This window comes from Felis catus, chromosome B1, assembly GCF_018350175.1.
Source record: "Felis catus isolate Fca126 chromosome B1, F.catus_Fca126_mat1.0, whole genome shotgun sequence".
In the NCBI taxonomy this organism is placed as follows: domain Eukaryota; kingdom Metazoa; phylum Chordata; class Mammalia; order Carnivora; family Felidae; genus Felis; species Felis catus.
Window position 1 is genome coordinate 126,006,867 of NC_058371.1, and position 15,930 is coordinate 126,022,796.

At 36.2% G+C, this 15,930-nt stretch overlaps 1 protein-coding gene across 13 annotated transcripts in view; it reads right to left on the reverse strand.

Annotated features, from left to right (window-relative positions):
• BMPR1B (bone morphogenetic protein receptor type 1B) overlaps window positions 1-15,930 on the reverse strand; it is a 419,833-nt gene that overhangs the window by 145,547 nt on the left and 258,356 nt on the right. For 4 of the 13 annotated variants that reach the window (XM_045056071.1, XM_045056076.1, XM_045056069.1 and 1 more), the window contains 2 exons: window positions 6,536-7,579; window positions 3,365-3,611 (listed from right to left, as the gene is read on the reverse strand). The exons of the other annotated variants lie outside the window; for them this stretch is intronic. The gene's annotated coding sequence lies outside the window, so the exon portion shown is untranslated. The remainder of the gene's footprint in view (window positions 1-3,364; window positions 3,612-6,535; window positions 7,580-15,930) is intronic. 13 annotated transcript variants of the gene reach the window in all.

Genomic DNA, 15,930 nt, shown 5'->3' on the forward strand with positions numbered 1-15,930 from the left:
GATACTGAGGATGGAACAGAATGGGTACCACTTCAGGGCAAGCAAGGACCTACTCCAGCAGGAGCAGAAAAAACACCAATGAACAAACATCCACTGGAATGTATGTCAACAGTTTTCAGTAGTGATGGATCCGGAGAGACAGCTACAGAGCAGTAGCTCTAAGAAAGTTGAGGAGTTTAAAAAAAAAGGAAAAAGGGACGCCTAGGTGGTTCAGTCGGTTAAGCATCCGACTTCGGCTAAGGTGATGATCTTATTGGTTCGGGGGTTCAAGCCCACGCTGAATTCTCTGTGCTAACAGCTCAGAGCCTGGAGCCTGCTTCAGATTCTGTGTCTCCCTCTCTCTCTGCCTTCCTCAGCTCATGCTGTGTCTCTCTCAAAAATAAATGTTAAAAAAAATTTTTTTTAAAGAAAAAAGAAAGTTGAGGAGAATTTCTTGGTCTGACATGACTACACTTATGCATGGAGATGTAACATACCTATCCTTCCTCTAAAGCGGTCTTCCTACATTTTCTATTTTGATAAACTGTTCCAGTATCCATCCATTTGGCCAGGTAAGCTAACATGAAAATAGCTATCACCATTCCTTCTCTCTGCCCCTCAAACCTGTTTGATTTACATTTTTTAAGTCTTAAAAAGTTGCCCCCATTTCCCAGCCCTGTGCCTCTGTCTTAAGTTCATTAGGTCTCAATCCTCATTAGATCTCAGTCAGCTATATTACACCTTCCCTGTGACTAGGCTGCTCAGCTCTAGTTCACCCATTCTCCATACTGAGAGAGGGACTCCTCACAAGTGAAAAATCCCACTTGAAAAATGAGGAAATTGAAGACCCAGAAGGTTAACAAATTTGTTACAGTTCATACAGTTCCTCGGAGGTGAAGACAGGCTCAGAGCTCAGGCTCTCTAACTTCAGAGCCCATTGTTATCAAACTACTAAACCTCCCTCATTAAATTATCTAAGTACAGAACAGGATTCTCCTGGAAACTGATGCTTGAACCGGCCACATACTCTATGAATGCTTCTTAAGTATCATATTTTTTTCAATTCCATGAAGTCAACTTCAATCTACTATACGCTCTCCTTTGGGAAGAAGAAACTCTACCTCATTAAACATACGTATATGCTTTATAAAATGAACAGTAATATGTGAAAGAAAATTCACCTTAAAATGAAAGAAAATGCAGTTGTCAACAATAGCAACTAAAACTACAAGTATAACAATGTGTTCTTGTACAAAAGCTAGACTGTTTGGGAATATTCAAGTAATTAGGTCACAGAGGAAAAATCTGACACATAACTAAATACATACTTCACTAAAACAGCAGTCTAGACAGCTTTCAATCAAATAGTATGCTAGCTGACAAACGATTTTTTTAAAAACCCATACTAACTTAATGAAGACGAGCAAAATGAGCTTGGTTCCACTGTGATATGAAGGTTTGTTGCAAATTCAAGTTTTATTGGGTACGTAGCAATTGTTTCAGCAAGAGTTTGGGAAAAGATAATTTATTCTCTGTTAATTTATATTCATACACATATGTAATATTAATGCATTACATCTACTGGAATCTTAAAATGCATATATATCATTGTAATGCATATATGTATTTTTAATATAGTAGAATTTCTCCTTCTCCTTCTCCAAAGAGCTAATAATACACTGACATTGGCTTCAGGGAACTGAGAAAATATGACATTTCAGAAGCCATGTGTGGAGTATGCAGCAGCATAATGGAGTATAATAGAAAGGGAAAAGCACGTGACCCACATTTTTTCTCTTCTTCCTACTTTTGTCTTCTATTACATTTTTTTTCACAAAATAAAAAAATAGAGTTGTTTTTAAAAAACTAAGTGCCCTATCAACACCTTTTCTGAGGAGCACATTGATTTCTCTGTACTATCCCAAAGTCAAAATATTACTTTCTCAGGTTTTTATGATTAAATATTTCAGTAATGCCAAAAGGACAGAGAACATGTAATGAGCACCACATAGATATCATCAAGATTAAGGAAGCAAACATTATTGATACAACTCCCATGCATCCAATCCCAACAGAATTGCCCTGTTCCTACTTTTACAGATGATCACTACCCCGAATGTGCTATTTATCACTGTCAGGTATACTTTAATGTGTGTGTGTGTGTGTGTGTGTGTGTGTGTCCCCACAAGCCACATATACCATTTTATAGAATTTTTACACATTTTCTATAAATATTGTATATTCGTGTGTCCATCACTAACTTGTGTTCAATGTTTTAACGATTAACCCATGTTGATAAACCCAGCTCAAGTTCATTGAATAAACTCATTTCACTGCATAACTATTCAGTTATTTATGTATATAGTTATTTATTCTACTGTGGATAAACATCCAGGTGATTTCTTTTTTTTTCTATTACAATGTGACAATAAAGATTCATCTTTCTTCTCATAGAATCCTGAACAGTCTCATTATTCTCTAAATCAATCTACAAAACAATCCATACTCAAAAAATAAAACTACTTATTATCCAGAAGCATATCCAACTGACAATTCAGGGGGAGAAATTATGGAGATATTGCACTTAATCACAATATTTCACAAAAGCCTAACACTCTTCTTGATGACACAGTAATTCAACGTTAACTAAAGAGATTTTACTGGTCAGGGAAAGACTACAGCCTCAGCCTCAGCCAGTTTAGCAGACAAGATATCCAATTTCTACAGGATGGATTCTCAGGTATATAGTACTATCAAACTCAGTAGAGTATCATCAAATTAAACATTTCTCGGGGCGCCTGGGTGGCTCAGTCAGTTAAACATCTGACTTCGGCTCAGGTCATGATCTTGCGGCCCATGAGTTCAAGCCCCGCATTGGGCTCTGTGCTGACAGCTCAGAGCCTGGAGCCTGTTTCAGATTCTGTGTCTCCCTCTCTCTCTGACCCTTCCCCGTTCATGCTCTGTCTCTCTCTGTCTCAAAAATAAATAAACATTAACAAAATTTTTTTAAAAATTGAACATTTCTCATTAAAATAAATTACACCACAAAGCCATTATTTTCAACCAATTATATTTTTGCAAAAAAATACATAATTATGTCAGTGATATATTCAGAATAAGAAGCTGTTTCTGAAATCACATTTTAAAGAAGGTAGTGAAATTAATCTGGGTTATGAAACATTCTATCTAATTTAGTGATAAGAGCACAGGCTTTCAAATCAGGTGGCCCTATTTTGTGGCAGAGCTCTACTTGTTACCATCTGTGTGTATTTTGGTTATTTATGCAGTCTGAGCCTCAGTTTCATCACCCATACAATGGAGATACAAAACCTACCTCATAGATTTTAATGAAATTTAAATTCAATAATGTATACATTGTACTTACCCTTACTGAGGCTTTCTGCAGTTACTGTTGCTATTTAATAAGATCCAGGCTGGGTTCAGTTTAGATGCTGACACATGTGGGTACACATACGTTAGGGCCACCGATTCTCTCCAGCTATACAGTACACCAGCAGACTTTCCTGGGGCCTGAGGAACCACCTCAGAAATAGTGCAAACCCAATCCACAGAAAGAGTCCTTTTATGTGTAAGTGTGTCTGAATGCCTGCGAATCTACAGTTGTATGATATCTGTGTATGAGAAAGAGAAGGGGGGATGGGAAGAAGGAAAGATGAGAATAATTGATTGGTTGATCTCAGGGCTGAAGCTAAAACAGAACTGCAGAATTTTTAAAAGCAAATTTTCAGGACCTTTAAGAGAGAATGGATTGGTAGGGAAAGAATGAGATGGCAGGTTAGACTTGGCAAGAAGACCAGAGATTCGGAGGAGAACTGGTTATAACTGGATGCATGGGAATGCAACCCCTAGTAATCCATGGGCACGCCACTAGCATAGAGGGAAAACCAGAAAACATGATTCCTTAAGACCTGTAATACCTTAGGGCCCAAGCAGACATGCAGTATGTCCTCAGAACAAGAGCAATTAACAATTAACAGCAGGAAGGCAGTTATCCCTCTTCTCGATTTGCAGAAGAGTGTAGTACACTGTCAGGGACCCAGCAGTAATGAGGACTGGTGGGTCTAGAACAAGCAGACAATCAGTCTGGAGAGGAGGAAATGCCAGAGGTCAGGGACAGATCCCCTTTATGAATGAACAAAAATATCTGGAGCATAGTGATAAACAGCAATGATTGGGAGTAACACCTTCCAACTGAAGGGGCCTATGTCAGCTGGGAGTGGGAAGGTGCTAAAGATAATGGTGGTCCCAGAGAATGGCAGCCTGGATTCAGAAAAGGCAGCCATGGAGAAAGCCGGAGTGTTGGCTCACAGAGGCAGCCTGTTCTGTGTGTAAACAAATGTGGGAACCCCTGTGGAATTCCAGTAATACTATGGGAAGAAAGAAACCTGAGAGGGGGATTCAAAGTCCTGTCACTGATATGTCTCCTCAGGCAAGGGAGACAAAAGCAAAAATAAACTATGGGGACTACACCAAAATAAAAACCTTTTTCACAGTGAAGAAAACCATCAACAAAACAAAAAGGCAACCTACTGAATGGGAGACGATATTTGCAAAAAATATATCTAAAAATGGGTTAACAGCCACAACACGTAAGAACTTGTACAACTCAACACATACATACATACATACATACATACATACATACATGCCCCAAACAATCTGACTAAAAACTGGGCAGAGGACCTGAACAGACATTTTTCTAAAGAAGACGTACATATAGCCAAAAGACACATGAAAAGATATTCAACATCACTAAGCATCAGGGAAATGCAAATCAAAACCAGGAGCTATCACCTCACATCTGTCAGAATGGCTAGAATCAAAGAGACAAGAAATAGCAAGTGTTGGCAAGGATGTGAAGAAAAAAGAACCTTCGTGCACTGTCGGTGGGAATGTAAATTGGTACAGCCACTATGAAAACTGTATGGAGGTTCCTCAAAAAATTAAAAACCACACTACCTACCATACAATAAAATATACAGAAGTGACACTACTGGGTGTTTACTCAAACAAAATGAAAATACTAATTCAAAAATATATATATGCACTCCTATGCTATTGCAGCATTATTTACAATAACCAAGATATGAAAGCAACACGTGTCCAGAGATAGATGAACAGATAAAGAAGATGTGATATATATATATACATATATATATATACACATATATATACATATATACATACACACACACACACACACACACACACACAATGGAACATTATTCAGCCATAAAAAAGAAAGAGAACTTGCCATTTGCAACAATACAAATGGACCTAGAAGGTATTATTTAAATGTAATAAGAGAAAGACAAATACCATATGACTTCACTTATATGTGGAATCTGAAAAACCGAACAAATAGCAGAAACAGAACCATAATCACAGAGAACTGACAGTTTCCAGAGGGGAGGGGAGCTGGGGATGGGCAAATTGGTGAAGGGGAGTGGGAAATACAGGCTTCCACTCATAGAATGAGTAAGTCACAGGGATAGAAGGTACAGCATATGCAATGAAAAATAATAATATACATAATTGTTAATAATGATACTTTTAATATTTTTAATGATCATCCACTTATCCACTTATATATCACCCGAGCTCTCTGGGCTCCTTCCTGAACCCAACTCCTTCCCTCCAACTAGAAACACTCAACATCCTCAATTTTGTTTTAATCTTCCACCTTGGTATTTATTCTCTCTCTCTCTCTCTCTCTCTCTCTCTCTCTCTCTCTCTCTCCCCCTCTCCCCCTCTCTCTCTCCCTCACACTTGCTCACTCTCACTCTTGCTCTTTCAAAGTAAATAAACTTAAAAAAAATATTTCCCCTTGGTTTTCCTATAGCTTGATCACATAAATAAGGATTCCACAAAAATATATTAGTTTTGCCTCTGATCAAAGTTTACATAATTGAAATCATGCTCTTTGCAATTTGTGACTTGCTTTTTTTTTCGTTCAACATTATGATTTGGGGATTCAGGCAGGTAGGGTGAGATGCACTCATTTTCATTATTACGGTAACTCTACTATATACAAATAATGCCTAAATTATCCAGTCTGCTCTCTGTTGGGTTGTTTCCAGATTTGTTTCTATGTTTTTGCTATTATGCTATTTGTTTGTTTTCTCTACAAGGCTACAGTACGAAGTCTTGTACCTATTTCCCGAGGCATACAAGCAAGACTTTGTCTAGGGCATACTTGTAGGTGCTGAGCAAAAGAGTGTACTTGGTTCAATTCCAACTTCCCAATTTACTGTACCAACTCACATTCCCATTACAATGTATGACCATTCCTGTTGCTTCATATCCACACTGTTTAGGATATTTCAGACTTCTATATGTTTAACACAGTGGCCATAAAATATTACTCTAGCTTTAACTTATATTTCCCTAATTATTAAGGAGGCTCAGCAAATTTTCATGTTTATTTGGATTTTAACTCCTGTTCATGTTTATACTGGCTGATTTTACTTCTCTTATTGATTTGCAGGATCTTTAATATATGCTATGCACTAAACCAATTTTCAGCCTATCTTACCCTTTTACAGTGTCCTTTGATTAACACGTCTTCTTTTGAGTTTAATGCTGTTGAATTTATTAATCTTCTCTACGGTTTGCTCTGTTTATACCAAGTCAAAGAAATTCCCGTCTTACTGTAAGATAAAAAACATATCCGTTTCCAAATATTTTAAAGTATTGTTTTTCACAGTTGAGTCTTTCTTCCACATAGAATTTGTTTCTGTTTATGAAATGAGGGGAGTAGGGATCAATTTTAATTTTCCATATGGACAGCTTATTGCAGATTATGTTGGCAGCTAGGATTCATGGCTCACTGAGACTCAAAGGAAGAGAGGATCGATGGCTGGTGGTGTGTGTCATGTATGGAGGCATTAAGAAGCTGAAGCCTACAGTCTATCATTACAGATGATGAGATGGAAGAAACAGAGAGAGTTCAGGGAAAATAAAACCGATTTGATCAATTCACTCCACTCAAATTTTTATGACTTTCTCATAGTTTACATAACTCTCCATAGTCATGCTGTCATCACTTTACCCCATACGGTGTGAGACAACATTCAGTAGTTTATTTAAACTGGTCTGTGTTCCTTATAAACCCTTTATTGACATACCAACACAGCTTATGAAAACCTTTAGGAAAATATTACTATTACACTCTATACTGATTGAGAACTTTTTTGTGTGATAATTCAGTGGTTCTCAACTAGATTCCCATGTAACGCCACAAGCTCACTACAGGTGTTCTGCCACTAAAATCATATTAAATTCTTTTCTCAATCTCGGCAACAACTAAATTAACTTCATAACATTTTCTCAATATTAACACTCTCATAATTTTTTTTTTCCTTAAATGACCTGCACCTGCTCCTCACTGATGTCTGGGATGGGTTATCACATAATGTTATGTTTATTTCTTCACATTTTCATACGCTATAAGCTAATCAAGTTTAATAACTACTCTGATAAGGTCAAAATACTCGCCTTTTCAGTCTGGGTCTTCAACTCACCCTCACATATTATTAATGTCTCCATTCATAAAATGCATATACTTGCTTCAAAGCATCTGAGGGAGCAAACGTCAAAAGAAACACTGGGTGTGGAAATGTTTTTAATATGTAAAACATTTTACAAACATGAATTAAAATTTATTATAACCTTCAATTATATCTTACAAATATGGGGCTAAGAGAGTCATGGAAAAAATCAACAGATAATTCCCAAAGGTCAGTTTGATCTACAGTTTTTATTTCTTCCATTTCTTCTTTAAAAAAAAAAAAACCAGAATCCTTAACTTGACTAAAAATAAAATGTATTTGTTTAAGTGCCATTTCCTGCCTCACATAGTTTCTAAGAAAGTTCCTGAGAAGGAAGCAGGCAAGACAAAGGTAAGAAGTTACTCTACAAGTAACTCATCTCCAAATGATACGAAAATATCTATTTTTGTAAGAGTGTGATCTAAAACTTCATGCCATCCCAATGTGATTTATAACTAATGAGAAAGTCTGTTAGAGTCAAACTGAAATCAAAGAGTGTATAGATTACAGCTGAAGATGTAACCAGCCTCAAAAACATTCTGGAGCACGACATGGATTTATTTGGAAGAACGTATTTTCCTAAGTATTTGTTTTGTTGTTTGGTTGTCTCTTTGCAGAAAGAAACTTTGATAGAATTACAAAAGTAAGAGACGTGAAGGAAATGAGAGTGATATATTAAAATTAAGATTTAATCTTTTGGTTTGTAAATATCAACAGAGCCTTGCCTGGTCTGGACTGCTGTCACATTGGGGAACAGCTTGCACTGCTGTGCTACTTCTCCAACTTCTAGAAAACTGCAGGAGTACAAAACTGAAGTTACCTATTTTGACAGAGAGAGAATGAGAGCATGCGCACAGAGGAGGGGCAGAGAGAGAGGAAGAGAGAGAATCCCAAGCTAACTCCATGCTCAGTGCAGAGCCTGATGGTGGGACTCGATCCCACAAACTGTGAGATCATGACCTGAGCTGAAATCAAGAATCAGATGCTCAATTGACGAAGTCACCTAGGTGCCCCAGAAATTACCTATTTTAAAAGAAAGTCATAAACTATATCATAAGATGTTCAGAGTCAGAAAGAGCTGGGTTCCAGTCACACATCTCCTACTTTCCAAGCTGTGTAATCTTAGGCATGCTTATTTAACTTCTCTCAATTTCCATTTCCTCATCGTTAAAACAAGGATAATAAAAACCATCTCACAGAGTTATGGTTAAATAAGATTTAATAACAAGGTTAAATAAGACTGTTATCATACGTACAAATATCCAACGTACAATATTGACCAAGTTACAATTAGTTATAAAATGAGAGAATAAATGACTTTACAGAAATTGTGAAACATGCTGACTGCACTTTGACATTTTATGATGGAAGTTTCTCTTACTTCCCAGCATTTAATATTGCTGTTAAGACTAGAAAATATTTCCTTGAAATTGCACCAAAAAAGGGGAGTTTTCTGATATAATTGAGTGACAGATGAAAGACCACAGATAAAGAAACTGTTGAAGTTTAAAGAAAAACCAGTAACATCTTGGTATAGATAGATGGCTAACTGGCTGAGATGCAATAGACACTTATGAACAAGATAAAAAATAACAAGGAAACAAAGGAAGAGGAGAGGGGAGAAAAAAGAGTGGGAAAATGGTAACAAGGGGTGAGGGTGGAGGGTTGGGTGGAGGGACAAGGAGGGAAGCAGAGAGGGGACCGATTGCATGATTCACTCCTGGCTGTATGATGATTCTGTGCTGGCCACCAGGTTATCCCAGGTCAGCCTGTTTTAACTGCCCCCCATGTAGAAATGAGCAACCTTTCAGTAAGTATGGGATACAGGCACAAAGGACGATTGGCCATCTTGCGTTCCACATGCCTTATAGGGTTTGTAGACAAATGTTTGATGATATATTCTATGTCCCTAAAAGCGTTAATTAATGCCACGGATAATATATAGTTAATAAACAGAAACATATACCATATGTTAACATGTAAACATATTTGGTTATTAAATATTTGGTTATTAAAATATAACCAAAATTTTAAAAATTGATTTTCAACCTCTGGACAGATCATATGCACTTTGGACTATTAAGAAATTGAAATCAGGGGCGCCTGGGTGGCTCAGTTGGTTAAGTGTCCGACTTCAGCCCGGGTCACGATCTCGCGGTCCGTGAGTTCGAGCCCCGCGTCAGGCTCTGGGCTGATGGCTCAGAGCCTGGAGCCTGCTTCCGATTCTGTGTCTCCCTCTCTCTCTGCCCCTCCCCCGTTCATGCTCTGTCTCTCTCTGTCCCAAAAATAAATAAACGTTAAAAAAAAAACTTTAAAAAAAAGAAATTGAAATCATATTAGTATAAATATCAAATTTATTTTATACTAGAGGGACCATATAGTATAAGGACAGCTTCAAAATGATCACAAAACCAGCTCCCTTACTTAAGAATACACGGTTTCAGCAGACTTATTTTAAGCTCACATTGTGCTTTGGAAGCCGTACTAGTCTGCTTTAGACTACAACAGTACAAAAAAAATCATTCAAAATAATTGTCTATTTCCACCAATAATAATTTTAAAAGATTACATGTAGAGTATTAATGAGTAACTCAAAAGGCTATATGCATTGTATGTTGGCTAGTTTAAAACAAATAAAAAAAAAATTGACACATTCAAAGAACCGTAGATCATTTCAGTAGAACAGTGTGTCCTAGGTCATCATGCTTTCCTTCTCTATTATTGTTGAGTTCGATTTGCCAACAAGCCTCTGACAATAAGCACAGAAATAAATTTCAAGGTTAGTAAGCTAAACTACCACTGTGAATGATGACAAATTTACTGGTGAAGTTGAAATTGGCATAGAGAGTAATGTAAAAGAGAGACTCCTAGTGAAGTCAATTTTACATACAAAAAGAGCAAATATTTATCTGGGGAATTAAAGTATGAAATTATATATGGAATTATGTTCCAACTATACAATGTGCAGTTCTAACCATCTTTATAGTAAAAGCAGAAAAATTATTGAAAAAAGGAGGGATAATATGAATGACCTATTTAAATTTTTTAACACTATTCATTAATACAAATACTAACTCATGCATAATTTTCCAAGTAATAATACAATTAATTTACTTTCAACTGTTCCCAGACAGGGCTATAAACAGAATCCCAATGAAGTTTAGTGTATATCTGACCACAGACATACCAATGTATCAACAAAAGGACAGAGTAATCCAAGGCAAAAAAAAAAAAAAAAAATCCTATATCATTGTTAGGCAAAATTGTTTGCCTTGGGTTAAAGAGGAAAACAAAACAAATTACTTCATGGTTGCCAAATGTATAATAAACAATTAAGATTTCAAGTGATGTCTTTATATAAACTTTTATGTATGGATTGACATACACAAACATCTATAAACACAAACCATATGTATGAGGTATGTCCATCCATAGGAAAGTAAACTATACTCTTTTATATCAATCCAGGTAATCATTTAGTATACAAGCACAAAGTTCTAATGATGCCAAAATATCTAGAATTTCCTTTCCTGCTTTAAATACCAAAGCTTTATACCACAGCAACAACTGTGAGTCTCTTAACTGAGCAACTTAAAATAGAGATGATAGCAAAGGATGCCAGTTAGGTAGACTCATTTCTCCCCTGAACGAAGGTTATAGTTAAGGAAACAGGAACCCAGATGGAACAGTCGCTTCCTGCTGAACTGGCGGCTCCTTGCCATTTTGCCTGCTAAGGTCATGAGCAGGTATGTGAGGGAGGGAATAGTGCTGTGTCTTCAGCATATGATGGACAGCTGAAGTATAAATTGGCTTGCGATGGGATAAAATAATAAAACCATTAGAAATACTAACATTTGAAGAAGTTAAAAGACTTTTTTAGCTGCTTCCAAACTGATTTAAAACTATAAGATTATTTCTGTCTATCCTACAACTTTGGTATCCTCAATGCTAATCCCAAATAATAAAAGGCTCCTCATATCACTGATTTCATTGACTTATCTCTGTACTTTGAAAATCACTGTTCCTAAGCTCATTTTTCAAAAAATGGATGCAAGTTGGGAAGGTTCTTGCTATCTGACCCCTATAGATTCACATCTATTACCATATATGGCAAAAAGCATAATTTCTCTATTTGAGAATGCTTTCTTGAAAGGTGGACTTTGGCCAGATCTGACCAAAGTCAGATTGTGACCCTATCAGTTATTAGCTAGGTGAGTATCAAGCTACTTTACACTTCGGGGTCTCAGTTTCTTTACCCCGAAAAGGAGATGAGAATGTGTCATTCAAAGGTGTGTTAAAAGGATTAAATGAAATCATAATAGTTAACAGTCTTGGTAGAATGCCAGATATATATCAAGAAACTACTTGATAAATAGTAAATATTATTAATGAATAATTTCTCCTCACATAGAATCTTAACTTATTAGATCTGCTTTAATATAATATATTTAAAGCTTCTTTTCTACAATAATTTCAGGGAGCATGCAACTTAAATCCGACAACATTCTGACATGTTCTAATGCTTAAATCACATTTAACAAAAGGAACCTTCATGCACTGTTGGTGGGAATATAAATTGGTGCAGCCACTGTGGAAAACAGTATGGAGGTTCCTCAAAAAATTAAAAGGAGAAATATCAAATGACCCAATAATTCCAATACTACATAGTTACCCAAAGAACACAAAAACCCTAATTTGAAAAGATAACATGCTTCTGTACATTTACTGCAGCATTATTTACAATAGTTAAATTATGAAAGTAACACAAGTGTCCATAGACAGATGAACACACACATATGCACATATGTACATATGATGGAATATTACTCAGCCATAAAAAAGAATGAAATCTTGCCATTCGTGATAACATGGATAGATCTAGAGAGTATAATGCTAAACAAAATAAATCAGAGAAAGACAAATACCGTATAATTTCACTCATGTATGGAATTTAAGAAACAAAACAAGTAAACAAAGAAAAAAAGAGACAAACTAAAAAACAGATTGTTAACTATCAAGAACAAACTCATGGTTATCAGAGGGAAGGTTGATTGGGGGGGCAGGGGAGGCGGGAATGAGTGAAATAGGTGAAGAGGATTAAGAGTACACTTATCTTGATGAGCAATGAGCAATATATAGAATTGCTGAATCACTATATTGTATACCTGAAACTAATATAACACTGTATGCTAACTATACTAAAATAAAAATAAAAATCTAAATTTAAAATAAATAAATAAAATAGCCAAGATATGGAAATAACCTACATGTTCATTGATAGATGAATGCTTAAGGAAAATGTCTGTCTACAGAAAATATATGTCTACACACACACACACACACACACACACACACACACACATGAATATTACACGGCGATGAGATCTAGGTGCACCTGGGTGGCTCAGTCAGTTAAGCATCCGACTTCAGCTCAGGTTTATGGGTTTGAGCCCCGTGTCAGGGTCTGTGCTGACAGCTCAGAGCCTGGAAGCTGCATCAGATTCTGTGTCTCCCTCTCTCTCTGCCCCTTCCCTGCTCACGCTCTGTCTCTGTGTCTCTCAAAAAATAAACATTAAAAAAAATTTTTTTAAAGGATGTAATCTTGTCATTTACAACAACATGGATGGACCTAGAGGGTATTATGCTGAGATATATCAGACTGAGAAACACAAAATCATGTGATTTTACTCATCTGTGGAATGTAAAAAACAAAATGAACAAACAAGAATCAGACCTATAGATACAGAGAACAAACTGTCGGCTGCCAGAGGGAAAGTGTTTAAGGTATGGGCAAAATGGGTGAAGGGGAGTGGACACAGGCTCCCAATTATCGAATGAAGAAGTCACAGGAATAAAAGGTAAAAGGCACAGCGTAGGGAACATAGTCAATGATACTGTAAGAGCGTTCGTTATATGGTGACAAATGGTAACTACACTTGTGGTGAGCACAGCATAAAGCATAGAGAAGTTTAATCCTTACGTTATACATCTGAAATGTAAGGTAACACTATGTGTCAACTATACTCAAAAATTTAAAAAAAACATGAACTTTTATTCAATATAATTAAGAGGTAATACAAAGATTTAAATGTGAACCACAAAAGTGTAAGATAAAGGTGACTTCACAAAAAGTGGTAAAGGGGAATAATGAGTCAACAAAAATACTGAAGTTTAGTAAATTCCTCGTGAATCACAGTATTAACAGTTAAACAAATTAAACCAAAATATCTAGAAAAATACTTTTCCTACTTCTAGATAAAAAAGTTTTCTAAGTTTCAAAGGAGATGGAAAAATACTCATTAGATTGAATATATATTTCAAAAACATAGGAAAATCAAAAGGTGATCAAACGCTTGTGAAAACAGTAACAACTAACAACTTTAAAAGAGCAAGATCCTTTGATTTAAAAAAAAAATAAAAAAAAAACCAAAACCATACAAAAAAAACCCTCTTCTAAACCAGTAAGAGAAATACAGCCTCTGAAAAAACGAATAAGTATATAAATGGGTTAATGATAAAGAATAAAATGTTAATAACTAATGATTCCTTCAGCTTCAAGTTCACTAGTAATTAAAAATATAAAATATCGCTTTTTCATTTTAGAAAAGACTTAAAAATTATAAATCTCTTAGCACGCAAGAGTTTGAAAAGAGAGATAATATTGATTTTGCCATGAAGGAGGTGGAAAGAGAAACCACACGCTGAGGATGGCAACAGCCTTTAGGTATTTGCCCCCAAACTCTTTCATCTTAAAATATACTAGTGATTTTTTCCCAGGAACTTAATATGAATAAGAAGGAAAGGACCCCAAAAGCCTCAACTTCTCTGCAAGTGCAGGGGACAGAACAGAGGAGCAAGTCTTACTGCAAGACGACAGGTACAACACAGCTTATTTACCCGTCCCTTTAATAGGGTTCACATTGTTAAGAGAGTCCCAGATAAAAGTCAATGTAATGTGGAAAATCACACCTGGTTCTTTTGTTTTAATCAAGATTTTTCCATCTTTAAATTAGAATAAGCAACTTAAAAACAAAGTTATAAATCAAAATATAGCCATATATTCCCTATTAGAAACCTTTTAGATACAAAGTATAAAACTTTGTTTTTGCAGTTTCTGTCTTTTGTCTCAGAATTGTCTGCCATGTTGTACTGAAAAGGAGAAGAGTTATGGAGCTTAAATCTAGTGGCACAACCAAAGAGAAGAGGGAAAATCAGGAAAACTAGAAAGGACACCTACATGCTATGGTTATGAGTGGAGAAGTACTACATCCCACCAATAGTTAGCAGCTTTAGCTTTAAGGACTTATGCAATAATTCAAAGGAGTCTAACACAATACAATACAAAACAAAACACAGAGATATGACAACTTGGGCTTTAGATGCAATGTACAAATAAAAATACAGCAATTATAAGCAGACCGGAAGGCCACAGTGACAAAATACTGGCCTTATAAGTGTGCATTTCTTTTTTCTTTTTATAAAATATTTATTTATTTATTTATTTTGAGAGAGAGAGAGAGAGAGAGAGAGAGCGAGCGAGCATGCCTGTGCCAGTAGGGGAGGGTCAGAGAGAGAGGGAGAAAAAGAATCCCAAGCAGCCTCCACACTTAGTGCAGAGCCCAACACAGCGTTCGATCTCACAAACTGATCTTATGAACCGTGAGATCATGACCTGGGCCAAAATCGAGAGTCAGACGTTTAACCGACTGAGCCACCCAGGTGCTGCTCCTTTTTTTCTTTTTAATAAAAATCTTAACTAGCCACTTTAAAAGGTGATGTTTGACAAATCACATGACTTCTTTGTACCACAACTGCCCATATCTATAAAATGAAATAGGTGAAGTAGAAGAACTTTAAGGTTCAGCTTCCATGATTAATCTATTCTTCTGCTCTCACGCTCTATGGATCCTATGCCATGTGTACCTACAGAAAAACTCCGATTGGAAAGTAAAGCTGCTAATAATAATACAGTAAGACTTTAACATACTGGCAAAATCCTTTATGCCTCACTCCGACCTCAAAGTTGTTCAATCTCTTAGAGGGGTGGGAGTATTTTCTGCTTCTATTGGTTTGTTTTGCCATAATCTTATAATACTGAGACAAGCTTGGGTTTCTCTCATCACTGTCTGATGGGCACTAAATATATTTCTGTGTCTATGACCAAAAAACAAAACAAAACAAAACAAAACAAAACAAAAAAATAAAAAACAATCCCACCCTTCCAGTGTTACAATATGAAGATCACTTGATATACCAGTGAGACGTATAACTTACAACCATTACTCCCGAGACACCTCCTCTACCGATTTAACTACTCTATACATGTGTGGGCAAAATACATCTGACAAGAAATTCCACATTGAATTACGGTCCATTTCAA